General features: G+C 40.3%; 1 protein-coding gene across 6 annotated transcripts in view; it reads left to right on the forward strand.

Moving 5' to 3' along the window:
- The window catches only part of Pde4d (phosphodiesterase 4D), a 1,514,231-nt gene that overhangs the window by 355,434 nt on the left and 1,137,724 nt on the right, over positions 1-21,073 (forward strand). Inside the window, exons 1-2 of one of the 6 annotated variants that reach the window (XM_063281302.1) lie at positions 7,065-7,202; positions 8,108-8,182. The exons of the other annotated variants lie outside the window; for them this stretch is intronic. The gene's annotated coding sequence lies outside the window, so the exon portion shown is untranslated. Of the gene's footprint in view, positions 1-7,064; positions 7,203-8,107; positions 8,183-21,073 lie in introns of those variants that run through there. 6 annotated transcript variants of the gene reach the window in all.

The following is a 21,073-nucleotide window of genomic DNA, read 5'->3' on the forward strand; positions in this document are numbered from 1 at the left end:
GTGTGCAGGGGCCAATAATAATAAAAAAGGATTCCTCAGCAGGTAATCTGCTGCAGAGCTGGATATGAGAGTAGAAGGTTGGAGTCAGAGGAGCTGAGGGGGAGGCGAATATCTGAGGTCAGCCCACCTGCTTACCTGGTTGGAGTCCAATAGTATCTTTTCTAAAAATTCTGCTATTGAAAAGTTATTAGAAACTAATTTTGTGTTGAACAAAAAAAAACTCAGGAAATTTTTTAGAATTTTAACTTCTATATTTTAGGTATTTACATTGTATTCATTATATTTTGATAGATTGAGCCCTTTCTAATTTATTGCCAATTAAAAATGAAATCAACAATAAGCATAAATTTAAGTCCATCACAACCTCCCATGATGTTCATTGTTCTGACTATTCTATTGCATCTATTGCTGAGACATTATGTGGTCAGCAGTACTCAGATACTTAATCTAAGTGCGTAAAATTTCCCCGTCAGCAGAAATAGTTGCTTCCATGAAGAAGCTAAGCTTCCATTAAAGTGAAAAATTATGTAAGTTCAATTTTTTGTTCAAAATATTAGACAAAAGTCCTGATTTCTGTAATGAAATGTTGAATAGCTGCTGTGTTTCTAGCTGCTTGATTCAGAATCAGTTGTTGATTCTTGCCACTTTATCAACCACTTTGAAACTAATCATCTACAAGCTACCACATCAGAGTTGGGCAATAAAACACATGATGCCACCACGTGATTGTTCAAAAGAATGGATTGTACAGGAATTTGCTTTTGACAGTAGTAAATGTTGTAGAATCAGTGAGGTGACTATTTTAGATACTTTGGCTTTTGTTCATGAATATCAATGTGCTAGCATGGATCTCTCATTGATCTTCAACAATTGATGACATCTTTTACTTTTTAATTAGTTATTATATTTATTTATATTTCAAATGTAATACCCCTTCCCTGTTTCCCCTCTGCAAACCCCCTATCCTATCCCCTCTCCCCTCTGCTTCTATGAGGGTGCTCCCCCACACACCCACACACCCACTCCTGCTTCAATGCCCTAGAATTCCCCTACACTGGGGCATCAAGCCTTCATAGGAACAAGGGCCTCCCTTCCCATTGATGCCAGATAAGGCCATATTCTGCTATATATGCAGCTAGAGTCATGGGTCCCTCCATGTGTACTCTTTGGTTGGCGGTTTAGTTCTCGGGAGCTCTGGGAGGGGGGTCTAGTTGGTTGATATTGTTGTTCTTCCTATGGGGTTGCAAACCCCTTCAGTTCCTTCAGTCCTTCCCCTAACTACTCCATTAGTGTCTGCATACTCAGTCAGATGGTTGGTTGAAGGCATCCACATCTGTATTAGTCAGACTCTGACAGAGCCTCAAGAGACAGCTGAGTCAGGCTTCTGTCAGCAAGCACTTCTTGGTATCAGCAATAGTGTCTGGGTTTGGTGTCTGCATATGGGATGGATCCCTAGATGGGGCAGTCCCTGGATGGCCTTTCCTTCAGTCTCTGCTGTACTCTTTGTCCCTGTATTTCCTTTAGACAGGAGCAATTCTGGGTTAATGTTTTGAGACCTCTCAACCTCAGGCTGTGCCTAACCTCTGGATTTGATCTCTACAGGGTCTCTCTCCCCTTCCTTGGGCACTTCAACTAATCTTATCCCTGTTGGATCCTGGAAGCCTCTTGCTTTCATGACATCTGGGACCCTCTAGTGGCTACCCCCAGTTCCACACGCCCTACTGCTACACACCTCTGTTCAATTTCCTGACTCTCTGTATAGCTCCCCTATTTCTTCCCATCTGCTCCCCTTCTCCCCTCCCCCTCTGCTCTCCCTCTAAAGTCTTTCCCTTCCTTTACCTCCCGTGATTATTTTCTTCCCTCTTCTAAGAAGGAGTGAAGCATCCACATGTTGATCTTCCTTCAGTTTGAGTTTCATATGATCTGTGAGTTGTATCATGGGTATTCTAAACTTTTAGCCTATCAGTGAGTGCATCTCATGTGTGTTCTTTTGTGACTGAGTTACCTCACTCAGGATGATATTTTCTAGTTCCATCTATTTGCCTGCAAATTTCATGAAGTCATTGTTTTTAATATCTGAGTAGTACTCCATTGTGTAAATGCACCACATTTTCTGTATCTATTCCTCTGTTGAAGGACATCTGGGTTGTATCCAGCTTCTGACTATTATAAATAAGGCTGCTATGAACATAGGGAAACATGTGTCCTTGTTATGTTTTGGAGCATCCTTGATTATATGCCAGTAGTGTTATAGCTGGGTCCTCAGGTAATACTATGTCCAATTTTCTGAGAAACCCCAGACTGATTTCCAGAGTGGTTGTACCAGCTTGCAATCCCACCAGCAATGGAGGAGTGTTCCTCTTTCTCCACATCCTCACTCAAGTCCAAGTGGATCAAAGACCTCCACATAAAATTGGATACACTGAATCTAATAGCAGAGGAAGTGGGAAAGAGCTTTGAACACATTGGCACAGGGAAAGTTTCCTGAACAGAACACTAATATCTCAGACTCTAAGATCAACTATAGACTAATGAGATCTCATAAAATTGCAAAGCTTCTGTAAGGCAAAAGACACTGTCATTAGGATAAAATGGCAACCTACAGGTTAGGCAAAGATCTTTACCCATCCTACATCTGATAGAGGGCTAATATCTAAAATATACAAAGAACTCAAGAAGTTAAACTCCAGAGAACCAAATAACTCTATTAAAAATGGAGTACAGAGCTAAACAAAGGATCTCAACTGAGGAATATTAAATGGCTGAGAAGCACCTAAAGAAAGAAATGCTCAACATCCTTAGTCATCAGGGAAATGCAAATCAAAATGTTTCTGAGAGTCTATTTCCCACCAGTCATAATGGCTAAGATTTAACAACTCAGGTGACAGCGGATGTTCATGAGGATGATATCTTTTTTTTTTTTTTTTTTGGTCAATTTAGGTACAGTATTTTAACATCTATCTTTTTTTTATTAACTTGAGTATTTCTTATTTACGTTTCGAGTGTTATTCCCTTTCCCGGTTTCCGGGCAAACATCCCCTAGTCCCTCCCCCTCCCCTTTTTTAGGGATGTTCCCCTCCCCATCCTCCCCCCATTGCCGCCCTCCCCCCAACAATCTAGTTCACTGGGGGTTCAGTCTTAGCAGGACCCAGGGCTTCCCCTTCCACTGGTGCTCTTCCTAGGATATTCATTGCTACCTATGAGGTCAGAGTCCAGGGTCAGTCCATATATAGTCTTTAGGTAGTGGCTTAGTCCCTGGAAGCTCTGGTTGCTTGGCATTGTTGTTCATAAGGGGTCTCGAGCCCCTTCGAGCTCTTCCAGTTCTTTCTCTGATACCTTCAACGGGGAACCTATTCTCAGTTCAGTGGTTTGCTGCTGGCATTCGCCTCTGTATTTGCTGTATTCTGGCTGTGTCTCTCAGGAGCGATCTACATCCGGCTCCTGTCGGTCTGCACTTCTTTGCTTCATCCATCTTATCAAATTGGGTGGCTGTATATGTATGGGCCACATGTTGGGCAGGCTCTGAATGGGTGTTCCTTCTGCCTCTGTTCTAAACTTTGCCTCCCTATTCCCTGCCAAGGGTATTCTTGTTCCCCTTTTAAAGAAGGAGTGAAGCATTCACATTTTGGTCATCCTTTTTGAGTTCCGTGTGTTCTGTGCATCTAGGGTAATTCAAGCATTTGGGCTAATAGCCACTTATCAATGAATACATACCATGTGTGTTTTTCTGTGATTGGGTTACCTCACTCAGGATGATATTTTCCAGTTCCATCCATTTGCCTATGAATTTCATAAAGTCATTGTTTTTGACAGCTAAGTAATATTCCATTGTGTAGATGTACCACATTTTCTGTATCCATTCCTCTGTTGAAGGGCATCTGGGTTCTTTCCAGCTTCTGGCTACTATAAATAAGGCTGTGATGAACATAGTGGAGCACGTGTCTTTTTTATATGTTGGGGCATCTTTTGGGTATATGCCCAAGAGAGGTATAGCTGGATCCTCAGGCAGTTCAATATCCAATTTTCTGAGGAACCTCCAGACTGATTTCCAGAATGGTGAGGATGATATCTTTTAAAATTCATATGATTATTTACCAATTAAGTATGATAACATATGTGCATTTCTTTAACTCTGAAATGTTCTGAAAAGATCACCTCAAGAGCTAAGTATTTTTCTCTTCATCTTCAACTGTAATATAACCATTTTATAAATCTCCAAGAACTTTTACAATCACACAAATTTAATAGTCTATTCTCAGGAAAAATATTGTGACTAATGCCGATAATATTTTATAAGAAAATTAGGTATCTTAGCTTATGAAGAAGTGATTGAATTTATAATCTTTATTTACAAAGGCAAATAACATGTCATCCATTTTTAAAACATGATGTTGGCTAAGGATTTGTATTAAAAAAGGACCAGAGTTCTGAATTAAATGTATCTGAGTGTCAGTATGTTTCCTACATGTGCATGCACTGTGTGAGTATTCACATAGTTTAATTGTTGTGTCTCAAAATCCCAACTTGACACCCATTTGCAGATTATACTTGTTAAAAGGCACTACTGATGTTGAAAAGGCTTATACTCAGACTGAAATTTGGCTCCTATGGTACCATTGTTGAGAGTAGTGGGTCCCATTAATAGTGATTATGTCTAGAAGAAAAAGTAACACCTTTCTTTCCAGAGTGAGTATGTATGGTATAGGACTGTGCTAGTTAGTTAAGTAAACAAGTACCATCCTATTGGTTAGTTCAAGTCTCAAAGAGTAACACATTTCGGGGAATGCTATGTCACAGTGTTAAAATACTGGAACACATTGTTAATTGGGGTCACCAAAGGAATAGTCTTCTATGTTAACCTCCCTGATTGATCCTGATGTCATGAAATACCCCTAGATCCCTTGTGAGAAATACTTAAGTCTTGTTCATGTAGTCATGTAACATTGGGATCTGGTTAGGCGGATTCAGCTAGGTTTAGTTCTTATTAGAAGGATGTTAGATAAGAATAATGTTTCTCTTTTGCAAACTATACTAACCATGGTGAGATAGCAAATGGGATCATGGGAGGGGTTGTTTTGATTTTGTTTGTTTTGTTTGCTTTGAGGTAAGTTTTGAAGAGAGACAAAGGTATTTTTAATTATAACATACATTAGAGGTGGAAGAGTACAGGCTGCCACAAGGGGAGAGAAGATCGTGAGAATATTTCTGGAATAAGAATTCAAATTACTAGTTAAGGAATGATAAGAATGGAGTACAGAAATGGTTGACCAAGTAAAAGATACATTCTAAGTATCCTTGAGATGGGAGAGAACATGGCCTTGAGGACCATGGTGCCCTTGAGGAAATGAGAGCAAACAACTAGGAATCCTGGGCAGGAGTAATGGAAAATGAGAAGCGAGCTCTTGGAGCCTTGACAGCATGAAGGGAAGGTGTGAGTGGGGATCCTGTGAAGCGAAGTGTTTAGATTAAGTGGACATAATCATAGTGTTGGAACTGATGCATTATGAAGATAGAGCTGGTATCTATGTGGAAAATCAATGTAGGATACTAAGAAGAAAGAATGTGGAAAGAGCAAGTAGGAGGCCATCACAAGTATCTAGGGGTTGAATAGTAGTAGAATAAACACAGTGATGAACAACATGCTTTTGAGATATTAGGCAGACAAGATAGACAATAGCTGGTTTAGGAGGATGAAAAGAAGGAGATTTTTTTCCCCTTGTAGTTCTGGAGGCTCTAAGTTCAAGGTCAAGATACTGGTAGGATTGGTTTCTGCCCTTTAACATTTTTTGTTTGTTTTATTGGATTATTTTTTATTTATTTACATTTCAAATATTATCCCCTTTCCAGGTTTCCCATTCATAAACCTTCATAAAGAAGGGGGTAGGGGGAGGATCTTCTTCTATGAAGATCTTCCCCCATCCATCCATCCACCCCTTACTGCCTCCTTGCCCTGACATTTTCACTATACTGGAGGGTTGAGCCTTGGCAGGACCAAGGGCTTCTTCTCCCATTGGAGCCCAACAAGGCCATCCTCTGCTACATATGCAACTGGAGCTATGGGTCTGTCCTTGTGTACTCTTTGGATGATGGTTTAGTCCCTGGGAGCTCTGGTTGGTTGTTGTTTTTGTGGGGTTGCAAACCCCTTCAGCTCCTGCAATGCTTTCTCTAATTCCTCCAATGGAGACCCTATTCTTGGTTCAATAGAACTATGTTTTCTTTTTGACATTTTCATACTTCGATCATACCTCTCACCATTACACCTTCCTGTCCACCTTACTCCTTTGCTTTGGCCTTCCTACTGCCAGCTCATCACCTTTCTATTTTGGGGTCTTTTAACATATAGTTTCTGAATGTGCAAGGACTCATAAGCCAGTCCTTAACACATTCTCAACACCGTTTGTAATGCATTATCTCATTCATATAGTAGAGAATTAGAAAAGGCTAGGGAATTTTAGCAGGGGTCTAAATCATTAAATACTTTGATGAGGTTTAATCTGAGCTCCTTTCCTCATTTTAACCTTCTGGAGTTTGTGTTGATATATCTTTTTAAATCTAGGAATGCAATTTCTTAGTCTTTAGGTCAGCATCACTGGTCTTGCAGAACACTGTGGTATGGGTCTTAGTTTATTTGCCAGAGTCCTTTATTTCTGTCCCTCCCTCTTCTCTCCACATCCCCTCTCCTGCTTTCATGTACACACATGGTTAACACGGTCACTGAGTGCAATTCTGGCAAGTGGTGGTCTAAGTGCTAAGATTCTATCAATAACGAATCCAAGTGTGGACTTCGTGGGACTGTCAGCCTGGGTCTTATGTGAAAGATTTCCCCTTATCCTTTTCCTCACATACTCTGATTGTTTCACACTTTTACATTAGACTGAAGGGGAGAAGGAACCACATTTGCTAAATTCTGTTCATATAATGAGCATACTTACATTATCTTATTTAGTAACTGATGGCCTGCTGGTGCAAACTAAAATTATTTATTCATAGTAATAATATTATATATCATTATATTTTAAATGTTCTGTTATGATCATACAGATATATTTATCTTTGTTATTTACTAGGGAAACTGAAGACTCAAGTGACCAGGGACACTGCTGCTCTCATCGACAGTGGGCATGTCTGCATGTATTTTTCTATTGTGTATTTTCTTCCTCTCCATCAGAAAACAAGCAGTGATTCCAAAAGACTGATTGGAGGTATTAAAACACAGATCATCATTTTAAGGTTATGGCCACAAGTGGCAAAGTTGGAATTAAATTAGCTTAACATTAGAAACCTAGATATCTGTGTATGTTTGTATGCACATATTTGAATATACGTGTGTACAGACACATGCCTGTGTGAGGCAATAAAGATGCCCAAGTGAAGGAGGGCTTGGCATTGAGAAGTGCTAGATGACTTTAGTGATGGAAATAAGGAGGAGGTCAGAACAGAAATTCAAACTGTATTTCTATAGCACTGGAACCACATCCAAGACTTGAGTAACCACTAGCCCTTTCCTCTCTGTTGCCTGCCTTCGATAGCTTCTGGTGTCTGTGTACTTTTGCTTATTATATAATATGGTTTTCCTTGGAGTATCATGGTAGGAGGTTTTAAGAAAAAGGAATATACATTTCAGTTGAGTAACTGATTGTAAAATGTTAGACTGACAGTGGACGTGAGGCCTACTGTGTTGTGCTCACAATAATTGTGTGGTGGATTTCCTTTAGCCAGGTTTTCCGGGGGCGTCATATTTTATTTACTTGAGCGGCTGTGATTCGAGGGCGTGCTCCATTGTTACTGCACTATTTTTAGCTCCAGACTGTCTGTAGCTGACACTTTGTTTTATAGTCTATGACTAGGGACTGGTAAGTTTACTTTAGCTGTCACCAGATATGACATGTATGTAAAGAAAGCACCATTTTAGCACAATTTAAGGACACCTTTTTTTTTTTATCATTCCAACACAACTCAAGTAACAGTTAGCTATAACGTGTACAATCACAACTCAGTATCATAAACAGTCAGTGTTTTGCCAGCAAGCAATCATGACTGTAGCACCTCATTTTGCTACAGTTTCAAAGCAAAGATTAAGCCACTAATGGAGGTTTTACATCTACAGTTTGGCACGAAAGAGGCTGAGGCAGGAAGATTTCTGCAAATGTGCGACCAGTCTGGCCTACGTGGTGAGTTCGAGGTTAGTGTGGGCTACTGCATACGATAAGGTTATAAAACCAAACCAAACGAAATAAATCAAAACAAAGCAGAACAAAGGCAAACACTGAGGAGTCAGCAACACAGCATTAGAGAGCATGAACTACCGGCTAGGCTGCTGGGCTGCATCCGCAAGGTGTTTAAATCTCTCTGGGCCTCAGACTTTGCATCTGTAAAACAGAAGCACTAGGGTTCTCAGTATATTTGATGTAACAAGCACAGGCAGTGGTCAGTACAAGCTTACGTGTACATTACATAGAAGGTGGTGTTTACTTCCTATCAGAGCCCAGAGCGGGCTGTCATTAGAATTCTGCAGTGAGGAGGCGGGCTCTCGGCATTGCGGGCCCAGCAATTCAGGGTCTCTAGCGCCCCTGACTTCATCAGCCCACAGCCTTTTAGGGAAGGGATGCGCAAAAGAGCTCACGGGAATGACGAAGGTAAAAGACACAAGGTCCATTGATAAAACTGAGAAAAAACATTTGAAATAATTATGTGATTTTCTTCTCTAGCAATCATTTTACCTCTTCTTTTGTTGTCCTTTTCTTCGTGCGTGCGTGTGTGCGTGCATGTGTGTGTGCGTGCGTGCGTGCATGTGTTTGTGTGTGTCCAGGGCTCATACTTAGGGAGGATTTGGGTGCACCTTGGGTGTCTTCTATTGCTGCCTTACTGCCTTGAGACAGGACAGTTCAGTCAGTTCCCAGAACCCACCTGTCTCTGCCCTCTATCTCTGGGGTTAAAGGAACACATCTCTTTACAGGGGTCCTGGGTGTTTTAACTCAGGTCTTCCTGTTCACAGAACATGCACCCTTACCTACTGAGCCATCTCACAGCACCACTGTCAAATTTTCTGAGATATATTAGTCTCCATGTGCCAGAAAAGGACAACTATATATTAGTCTCTATGTGCCAGAAAAGGACAACTTCAGTAGATCATGGGGGCAGAAATGTGTGTATGAGAGAGAGGAAAAAGTATGAATATCTCAAATGCTATGTATTTGTATTTATATTCATTCATTCATTCATTCACTCATTCATTCACTCAAGCCCCAATTCTCTCAGCTTGACCCTCTGAGCTAACTTCATTGGATATCTTGGGATCTCTAGAGAAACTTAGACAGAACTTGTTTTCTTCTCCCACTTAGACTAATGCTTGGAAAACAGATTTGAGCAGTTTTAACTTTAAAAACAGTCTAGTAAGTCTAATAGACCTCACTGAGATGCTTAGAATATTCTCTCAGGGAGAGCTAGACCAGTGAGAGAAGTTTGATCACTGTGCTGGGGAGCCTGCTGGGCAGCTTACAACACTACAAGAACAGAGATAGAGGCTCAGAAAAGGTCCACCTTCATCCATCCCCACCAAGACCGTAGGTATGTGAAAGTAATGACCTTGGACTTTCAGATCCCAGAAAAAAAAAGCTGTCAGCCCAGTGGTTGACAAACAGACTCACAGGCAATGCTCATACCAAGCCATTGGCTTTTGGATGCCTTGCTTGGTTGAGAACAGGAAGCATATCTTAAGTGTACATGGTACCCTAGAGAAGTGGTTTTCAACCTTCCTAATGCTGTGATCTTTTAATACAGTTCTTCATGTTGTAGTTACCCCCAATCATAAAACTATTTTTGCTGCTATTTCATGACTGACTATAGTTTTGCTTCTGTTATGAATCATAATGGAAATATTTTTGGAGATAGACATTTGCTAAAGAGGTCATTATCCACAGGTTGAAAGTCACTGCCCTAAAGGGAAACCCACAGCCTGCTTTTCCATGGACAATTACACAAATAACTATAGCTTTTCATTTTATAATTATGTAATTCCTTCCTTTCTAAGACTTAAGGAGGGATCTCCATTGCTTCCCCCTTGTCCCTCAGTGGTAGACATTACCTTAGATAAATGGGGGATGAGAAGTGAACTTCAGTGTTATCTCGATCTGGGTTCTTTGGGTTATACAGTATAGTTTTTATCCAGAAAGAAGAGAGAAGAAAGGAGAGTCTTGGTCTCACTAGGAAAGTTTCTGTATGACAGAAGATCGTGAGGTTTGTCCGGAAAAAGAAAAAGTTGAGGTGATGAAGTTGGTATTTTGCAACTAAGAAAGCATAGGCATTAGCTATAATAGAAGAGTGAAGTGTTTTATTTATTTCGGTGCAAGTGAGTTCACAGCTTATCAAATGAATACCTGTCATGTAAATAGGTTAAATACAGCCAGCAATCCAACTAGAATATGTTCATTACCTTATTATCTCATCTCTTCTGGATACATTTATTATTTCCCACTAGGTATAATTTTGTTTATTGTGATCATAAGCCAAGTGTCTATTTGAGCATGCTAGGAATCTAGGAATTACATCACTGTTGTGAGACATCTGTCTTGCTTTGACACATGAGTAGGGGCAATCTCCATTAAAGAAGAGATTCCATTAGATTAGCCTGTTGTCTTAGTTAGGATTTTACTGCCGAGAAGAGATACCATGACCAAGGCAATTCTTGTAAGGACATTTAATTGGGGCTGGCTTACAGGTTCAGAGGTTCAGTCCATCATCACCAAGGTGGGAACATGGCAGCATCAGGTGGCATAGTGCAGGAGCAGCTGAGAGTTCTACATCAACTAGGATCCAACTAGGATGAGGGTAGTAAAGCCCAAACCTACAGTGACACACCTACTCCAACAGGGCCACACCTTCTAATAGTGTCACTTTCTGGGCCAAGTATATGTAACCATCATACCTGTGGTCATGGATGGAGCCACCCGTGGGCGGTGGTCTGGTCCTGGGTTGTATAAGAAAGTGGGCTGAGTAAACTGTGGGGAGCAAGCAAGTGACTACTGTTCCTCTCTGATCTCTATTTCAGTTTGTGCCTCTTAAGTTCCTGCATTGACTTCCTGCCCTCCTGAGGACAGTCCCTTGGGGGATGGACTGTCTTCTGGATATGTAAGAGGACATAAAACCCTTTCCTTTCCAAATTGCTTTAGGAGATTGTTTTGCATAGCAACAGTAGAAGCAAGGCAGGACAGGCTAGGACAGAGGTACAATGGAAAAGCTGTCCCGAAAGTTCTGTGGAAGATCCCTCAGAAGGCTGGAAATCTTATGACATCCATTTGCATTCATATGCTTACTTTGTAAGCTCATCCAGGTCTTCTTCCTCAGTTCCCAGTTAACTCCTTAACGCCTAATATGACTGTTTTTACCATAATTCTGAGTTTCATTGCTAGGTCTGCCACCACAGGTCATTGTGATAGAACCCAGGGCCTACGTTTGCCTTTGTAAGCTAGGGTCGTCAAAGGCTCTCTTCAAGTTACTTTCATTAGTTATGTTATAATTTTTCTAGTTTAATATGTAACGCCTCATTGTTGCTTCCATGTACTGCATGGAAGAAATAACTGCTTTATTCCCATCAAATTGGGCCCAGTGTCATATGCTCCAGACAACTCCAATGAACAAGAAAGGGAGGGGGTGGCATATCTCCATTCAGGAAATGAAAGAAATTAAACATTTCATGTAACCAAAGATAGGTAATGTAAATTTTTGGAGTAGTGCTTCTCCATGTTTGTTGTACAGTAGACTTACCAGAGGAAGAGTTAAGTTTGTGCACACACGTGTGCGCGCACACACATACCACTACTACCACCCCCACTAACATAAACTAATGTCTAGGCCTCTCTAGACTGATAAAATCAGAAAGGCTAAGTGTGAAACTCAGGCATCAGTAGTTTCCAAAAGTCCCCAGGTGATTCCCATGATTCCCATGTGTAAGCAAATTGAAAGGCACTGTTGCATAATAAGGAAGAATGGGACAGAATTGAATTAAAGGCAGCTAGAGAGAATGCTAGACAAAAAAAAAAAAAAAGGCGTGTACTCTAGGACAGTTGAAGACCTGCAATCTTTCATGCCATAGCCTTACACAATTCATTTTTTTTTAATTATGTGTGTTGGTGTTTTGCCTACATATGTCTGAGCACATGTGCATGCTGTGTCTGCAAAGGCCAGAAGAGGGCATTAGTTCTCTCTGAGACTGGAGTTCCAGTTGGCAGTGAGCCACCATGTCGGTTTTGGGAATTAAACTCAGCAGGTTCTAGGAAAGAGCAGCCAGTACTTTTAACTGCTGAGCCATCTCCTTAGCTCCCGCCCCGGATGCATATTTCTTAAGTAATGACTCAGGATAATGGGGTGTGAATTACCCTGATTGCTCTCCCCTGGTCAGGAAAATGCTGAAGTGCAAGCTGGACTAGTGTCTTTCAGGGAAACCAATGTGCAAACTTATCCGTAATGTCCAGGGCAAGGCAAGCTTGTGCCAGAATGGACATCTTCATGCTGCTTCCTTCCAAGAGAAATGATTCTCTATTAGAAATGACGCCTGGAGCAAATACTACATTGTGACACAGCTGTAAGCTCTTTGGTTCATCATGGACCAGTAGAGAGACCACAGAGGTCTGCAAACCACACCTTGGAGAGAAGTAACTTACAGTGTCTCTAGATACTTCCTCAGCAGTAAGTAGGAGTCTCCTACTGTGGGTGTGCTTCGACCTTGAATCTTTTTTCTGAACAAACACTCCTTTCTTACTTTCTGCTCCTGAATTTCTCGGGGAGCTGTTGGTTACACACACCACCACAAGGGGCTTTTGCCTCGGTGTGTGCTTCTAGAGAAGCCAATAAAGCAGGCAAGGAGGAGTGTTTGGAGGACAAACCCAGTATTGTTTGAAGAGCATTCTAACCTCCATAAAGATCAATTAAGAAAACATGGCTGAAAGCAGGCAAGAAACAAGGTTGAAGACAGTCACAAAATGCTCTCAGCCAGCCAGCTTAGTCCTCAACTTCATCCATTTCTTATAGATTTGTTTCTCTGTTTCATATCTTTTAAAATCAGTGTATACTGCAAGACGTCAGGAGCCTCATCATCACATTTTCTTAGTCCTCTTCCACTTACCCCAATTCTACTTTGGCAGTCCTAGGAATTCCCTTTCAGTTTCATGCTTTTCTATTCCCCACTGGTTCTGCAGGGAAGAAAAAGCATGCTACCTGTTTTATGAGGTGGTTTTCTTTCAATTCACGCTGTGGGTCCTACTCCCATTTTTTTTTAATGTCCTATTTCATTTTCCCCCCTCTGCTTTAGTTTAGCCCTCTGTTATTTTGGCAGGGTAGGTAGGGCAACTGGTCTGCAACCTGGTCAGGACTAGGTTGGAATGGAAGTTGGAATGGAGGGTTCATGGCAATTTATAAACTAAAACTGCCTCTGTGACATTCCTTTAGGGATTAAAGCTCACAGATTGATTCTGAATTATGTCATAAAGACACATAGGTCTATCCTAAATATTGTTCTAACAATAAGTGAATCAAACCTTTGAGTACACAGTTTTCTCCCTCTGTGAATGAGGAAGTTGCGTTAGGTAACTCCTAAGGTCCCTTCCCATGCTCCCACTCTATGTTCAACAAAAGCCATCAGATTACATCAATGAAAGAGCACAAAACAGAATATTCCAGTAGCAAATGTCACCGCTCAAAACAAATTGAGAAAAACCATCATTCTTTCTCTCTCTCTCTCTCTCTCTCTCTCTCTCTCTCTCTCTCTCTCTCTCTCTCTTTTGAATGACCAATTCTTTGGGAAGCTAGCCCTTGCCTGTCTTTTATAATGATATGTTTACTGTTTTTATGTTGCTTTGGAAATGGGGAACCAGATAATTGGGTTGACAAGGTCAGCATGCTAGAGCCTTAGAAAGAGATCAGATGGAATTTGTGACCGTGTCTATTCCCCTAGACATGCCTTTTTGTCATGTTTAGTGTACTTTGGTCATTAGCTAAAAACAGTAAGCCTGCTATGTGCTATTTTATTAATGCTCTGTCATTTGTGCGGTTTTCTAAGGTAATTTGAAAATAAGAGAAAATATAATTATTCAAGGATGCTTTGGGAAGAGGTGGATGTATTTATACAATTAAATAGTAATGCAATAACACAGTACTCTCAAAATAGAGCTCCCCACTACTTGTAGGTTTTAGAGAGGATGTGTGTAAGGCGAGAGAGGCTTTATTTTCCCTTAGGAAAAGGAACCTGTAAATCAGCAGTTGTGATTTCATTGATCAAGAAAGGCGACTTGCCAGTGTGTTAAATCTCCTGCTTAGTACTCCATCTCTCGTCCCCAGACAACCCGTAAACACTCAAGTGTTTTGTAGACTCTCTGTTGTATGACTTGCCTAGGCAGAAATCCAGACTTCGTGAGGGCATTCCTCAGACAGTCCACTTAACTCAAGCAAACCCCATCTCCTTTAGCTTTCTGGTTTTGAGTGGAAAGATGACTTTCTAAACGATAAGACATGATAAAAATGAGCATGAATCTTAAGTATACAACTTGGTGAATTTTTACCTGTGTGTGAATTTGCACAACTACCACCTAGATCATTTTAGTTTTAAGATGAAATTTAGAAATAGTCTTTTTTTACGGTCTCTATCTAGTCCAGTTATATCCTCTGGAGGCAACCATGGCTCTGATTTCTACTACCACAACCTGATTTTTCCCTCTTCTTTCACCCTATGGAAATGGAATTGTGCACTGTGTATAGCTTATTGGATTGAACCATTTGTTACTGGTTTTGCGAGGGTTTGCATGTGCGCACACACACACACACACACACACACACACACACACACACACACATATATATATGCAAGCATAGATAATAATATATATGATTTATAGTATATGGTATATGGTATAATATATGATAAATAATTCATATATAATATAATGTATTGTATGTAATATAATATGCCTTGTACAATATGTAATATATTACAAATATTTAAGACTATGGTTAGAATATTCCACTGAATGCATATATCATTCTGTTTACCATGTGTATTTGAACAATTTTTGTTTTTCTGTTGCTATGAATTGCTGTAGTTCTCAAGACTTACATTTAGTCATAATGTTTTTAGTTACTGTAGCTAGAACTGTGATTGTTGGCTCATACTTCAGCCTCAGTAATTGCTGGCAAAGGGTTTCAAAGTGGCAGTGCTAACTTTCATTCCCACAAGTCATGAATGAGAGCCCTGGTGTTTCAGTATTTGTTCTGATATATAATACTTTAGTTGATCTAGTGAGTGTGTGTTAGCATCTCATTATAGTTTTTATTTTTGTTTCTCTGAAGAATAGTGATATTAAATATGAAAACTTATTTTACAAAGTATGATTCAGTATGTTTTGCTATATTGCCATTGCACATTCTGATACATATGTGGAAAATGTATCAAATGTATAAATATATTCTTATTGTCTGGTGCTTGGGTTTTCTTTATTATTGCTTTCTCTTTTTCTTTTATCATATTGAGGATTAAGCAAAAAGTGCACACACACCAGGCAAGCATGCTTCCAGTGAGTCTAGTCACACCCTACCCATAGCCCCAATGACTGATTTAATTCCTTCCTTCCTTCCTTCCTTTTTTCCTTCCTTCTTCTTTCCTTCCTCCCTTTCTTCTTTCCTTTATACAGTATTGAAGTAATTGTTTCATTTGATGAATAGATGTTATTACTTTTAATAAATAACTTCTCATTATTTCTCTCTGTGAGTGAGGAGAAAACAGAAAGGAACTAAAATCTATTGTCCAAATCTTCCCTCTGAAATTTTTATGCCCTTAACAAACTACAGTAAGTAGACTTTTAGGCTAGTTACAGGAGACAAAGTATTTCATACAGTTGTAAGGGAGGAGAAAGAGTTTAGGTGCTTTTCACTTGGCTATCTCCTTAGAATGTACTTTCTCTTACCCTTCTTGTTAATGGAGAAAAACAGCTGTGCTTACCTGAGAAATGTTTTGGACCGCATATAGACCTTAGGTACTCTCTTTTTTCAATTATGAAGTATATGAATTATGAAATTTATTTAATCCTTGAAGACTTCTTTATTTTACTTTTTTAATTGGTTGTTTTAGTTACATTTCAAATGTTATCCCCCTTCTCTGTTTCCCCTCCAACCCCCCCATCCCATCCCCCTCCTCCCTAATTCTGTGAGGGTGTTACCCCGCCCACCTACCAACTCCCACCTCACTGCCCTAGCACTCCCCTACACTGGGACATCAAGCCTTCACAGGAACATGGACCTCTCCTCCCATTAATGCCAGATAAGGCCATCCTCTGTGACATATGCAGTTGGAGCCATGGGTCCCTCCCTGAGTACTCTTTGTTTGGTGGTTTAGTTCTTGGGAGCTCTGGGAGGCGGGGTCTGGTTGGTTGATATTGTTGTTCTTCCTATTGGGTTGCAAACCCCTTCAGCTCCTTCAGTCCTTCCCCTAACTATTCCATGGGGGTCCCCATGCTCAATTCAATGGTTGACTGTAAGCATCTGCATCTGTATTGGTCAGGCTCTGGCAGAACCTCTCAGGAGACAGCTATTCCAGGCTCCTAGCAGCAAGCCCTTGGCATCAGCAATAGTGTCTGGTTTTGGTGTCTGCGATTGGTTTGGATCCCTAAGTAGGGAAGTCTATGCATGGTTTTTCCTTCAGTCTCTGCTACACTCTTTGTTCTTGTATCTCCTTTAGACAAGTGTAATTCTGGGTTAATAAGTTTGAGATGGGTGAGTGGCACCATCCCTCAACTGGGGCCCATGCCTAACCTCTAGATATAGTCTCTGTAGGTTCTCTCTCCCCTTTGTTGGGTATTTCAGCTAATGCTCTCCCTGTTGGGGAAGCTTCTTGCTTTCCTGGCATCTGGGACTTTCTAGTGGTTAACCCCAGTTTCCAGTGCCCCACTGCTATACAACTCTGTTCAATTTCCAGACCCTCTGTACATCTTTTCCATCTCATCCCACACCAGATCCTGCCCCTCTCCCCCATTTTCTCTCTCTCCAAAGTGCCCACATTCCTCTACCTTCTGTGATTATTTTGTTCCCCCTTCCAAGTAGGATTGAAGCATCCACACTTTGGTCTTCCTTCTTTTAATCTTCATATGGTCTGTGAGTTGTATTTTGGGTATTTTGAGCATTTTACCTAATATCCAGTTATGAATGAGTACATACCATGTGTGTTCTTTTGTGACTAGATTACCTCACTCAGGATGATATTTTCTAGTTCCATCCATGTGCCTGTGAATTTCATGAAGTCATTTTTTTGATAGCTGAGTAGTACTCCATTGTTTAAATGTGCCACATTTTCTGAATCCATTTCTTTGTTGAGGGACATCTGGGCTGTTTCCAGCTTCTGGATATTATAAATAAAACTGCTGTGAACATAGTGGAGCATATGTCCTTGTTATGTGTTGGAGCATCCTTTGGCTATATGCCCAGGAGTGGTATAGCTGGGTCCTCAGGTAGTACAATGTTCAATTTTCTGAGGAACCTCCAGAGTTATTTCTAGAGTGGTTGTACCAGTTTGCAACCCCACCAACAATGGAGGAGTGTTCCTCTTTCTCCACATCCTCGCCAGCATTTGCTGTCACCTGAGTTTTTGATCTTAGTCATTCTGACTGGTGTGAGGTGGAATCTCAGAGTCCTTTTGATTTGCATTTCCCTTATGACTAAGATTGTTGAATATTTCTTTAGCTGTTTCTATGCCATCTGATGTTTCTCAGTTGAGAACTCTTTGTTTAGCTCTGTACCCCATTTTTAAATAGGGCATTTGGTTCTTTAGAGTTTAACTTCTGGAGTTTTGTTTTTTTTTTTTCATATTTCGGATATTAACCCTCTGTTGGATGTAGGGTTGGTAAAGATCTCTTCCCAATCTGTAAATTGCCATTTTGCCCTGATGACAGTGTCCTTTGCCTTACAGAAGCTTTTCAATGTTATGAACTCCCATTTGTCTATAATTGTTCTTAGAGCCTGGCTCATTGGTGATCTATTCAGGAAAATTCCCCTGTGCCGATGTGTTTGAGGCTCTTTTCCACTTTCTCTTCTAATAGATTAAGTGTATCTGGTTTTATGTAGAGGTTCTTGATCCACTTGGACTTGAGCTATGTACAAGGAGTTAAGAATGGATCAAATTGTATTCTTCAACATTCTGAGCACCATTTTTTTGAATATACTGTCTTTTTCCCCCCTAGATGGTTTTGGCAAAGGTGAAAGATCATGTGACCATAGGTGTGTGGTTTTAATTATGTGTCTTCAATGACTTCTTGATCATCCAGATTCTGGTTTATGAATTAGAAATTGCTGGTTCCTATGGTAGGAGTGTATTATACCAAGGAAGATTTTTGCAAGAAAGGTAGATTCTAGAATCAGAGGAAGAACCACAAACCTTTGTGTTTATGTGACCCGAGTGTGCAAGCAATATTGTGCATATGTGACCTGAGGGTTCAATCATGCTCATAACTATTTTCTTCTCTGTGTTCTTCCCACCCGCATTGACTGAAAGTGGATTTATGAGGCGAGAAAACACTAAAGCTAGCAAATGTCAACACTATTACTGATGTTCAGTACCTCTTTCATGGAACTTGAAGAGAAAGAGAAAGAGCTTTTTGTCCCTTTCATTTTAGTATATAATAATCCTACTGATGGATTTGGGGGCTGTCTTGAGTCATCTGTCAACCTATGTGAGCAAAATGGAGAGAAAAAAAATCACTATCATTAAGCCCAGGATGAAATGAAGAAAAGAGTACTCCTGCCATCCCCAGTAGAATAGGTAGGTTTGGTATTGCCAAGGAAAGGGAACCATAAGCACCTGGCAGGCAGAAATAATAGATTCACTCCAGAGGGCATAAAAGGTGTAACTTGCTGTGTTATCTGTAGAAATTTAGTCAGAGAATGATTTTAAAGAATGTAGCAGAGTAGAAGCACAATTATTTGTTGAATTCAAGTATTTTTCTTACCTCCTGTTCTCAAGATTAGAGCCTGAAGAGGATTATGGAAGGTCTAAGGGTTGTAAAAATGAAGTTTCAAACTTTGGTGAGTTCTCAAGGTCAAAATGACTGTGTATTAAGACCAAACTCTGAAAGGGTTCTCTATTACTGGATTCAGGGACATAATTCTGATGCTGAGGTATGGGATTCCAAGCTTCCTACCTTGTCATCCCTAAAATGGTTGATATTGAGGTTCAATAATGCTGTTAAAACCCATTCATCAGGGTTGGGGATTTAGCTCAGTGGTAGAGTGCTTGCCTAGCAAGCACAAGGCCCTGGGTTCGGTCCTCAGCTCCGAAAAAAAAAAAAAACCCATTCATCAGCACTTCTGATTTTTTTCCAACAAAAAAAAAATAGAATGCTTTATGACTATTACAATGGCATTGGAATGATTGATAAAAATGACTAATAAGCTATGTGGGTGCTTTTGAATCATTGCCCTTGGAGTGATAAGTGTGTAGGAATAAACCTTTCACAAAGAACCAGTTTTCTCTTCAGTCCTTATTTCTTGTTGTTGTGATGACTAGTTTTATGTCACCCTGACAGAAGCTAGAATCATCAGAGGAGGGAGCATCAAGTGAGAAAATGTCTTCAAAAGATATGGCTGTAGGAGAGCCTGTAGGGCATTTTCATAATTAGTAATTGATGGGGGAGGGCCCAGCACATTTGGGGTGGTACCTTCCCTGGACTCATGGTCCTGGACTCCATAAGAAACCTCATGAAAAAGTCATGAGGAGCAAGCCAGCAAGCAGCACTCCTCTGTGGCCCCTGCATCAACTCTTGTCTCCAGGTTCCTGCCTTGCTTGCATTTCTCTTCTGACTTCCTTTGGCAATGAACTATGACGTGGATGTATAAACTTTCCTCCACAAGTTGCTTTTGGTTATGGTGCTTCATCACAGCAATAGAAATCCTAAAACAGTAGTAACACAATATTTACTTTGCCATCTTATTGAGATCCCTTTCTCCTAGGTATAGAATTAAATGTGGTAAATATCTGTATTGTACTGAAAATATATATTGTATTTTCCATTATTAAATATATGATTATGAAATCTGCTTAATCCATTAAGGATTTTTGTTCACTCAGAATGTGTCTATTAATTAAAACTCAGCTAGTTGCAAGTGACAGAGACCCAAGCCATCCTCAATAAAAAAGAAAAATCTGGAATATGAGTGGACCAGATCTGTTGGTGTCTCTTAGGCTTGAAAGATGGTCAAGGAGCAGCTCACTAGGCACAAGCTCCACTGGTTATGACACCACGGAGATAGGTTGGAGCCTCCATTTGATATCCTAACAAATTCTTAATGATGCTACTTTGAGCTGTACAAAGAGCACACTGAAAGAACAGATAGCAAATATTCCTTAAAAGATGGGAATAAAATGATTTGAGGGCACTGTATGTTAACTGACTAGCAATATTTATGATTTAAACATACTTCATTTTCCTTTCAAATCGAATCTCCACTGCAAAAGCAATACTCATGGCTCCTCAGTTCACTTTTGTAATTAAAATTTGTTGAGAGGTAGGTTGAAGGGTAGATCTATATATTGAATTAATTTCTTGGAAGCCATACAACTTGTAGAAAGAAAGAATAATATTTTTCCCCACTTACTTGCCTTTCTGTTCTTGCTCATTGCAAGTAATCTTAACCTTTGCTCCAATGCTTTCCATATGGTCAGCCTAATGGGATTTTCTCCTTTGCTTGTTTGTTTTCCTTTGTTTTGTGCACAAACCAGCAATCAGATGCCCCTTAACAGCACTTCCAACCGAGATGAAAAAAACTAACATTGAATGCTGCCATCTCTGGCCTCAGTCACCAGATGAGTCAGATGCTCTGCAAAGGGCTGAGTCACAGGACTCCCCTTCCTTCGGTCATGACCAAGGCATTGTGGTTGCCCTACCCCTGAAATCTGGGGGCAAGAATACTTTCATTTGTAAAAATGTCAGGTCAATATTGACATATAATAAATCATCCTGAGGTTAGCAGATCCTACAGTGACAGCTGTACCAAGAAATGGCTTTGTGCACTCACACATCTTGGAGTGAGCTTGACTTCCTAC

This window comes from Rattus norvegicus, chromosome 2, assembly GCF_036323735.1.
Source record: "Rattus norvegicus strain BN/NHsdMcwi chromosome 2, GRCr8, whole genome shotgun sequence".
In the NCBI taxonomy this organism is placed as follows: domain Eukaryota; kingdom Metazoa; phylum Chordata; class Mammalia; order Rodentia; family Muridae; genus Rattus; species Rattus norvegicus.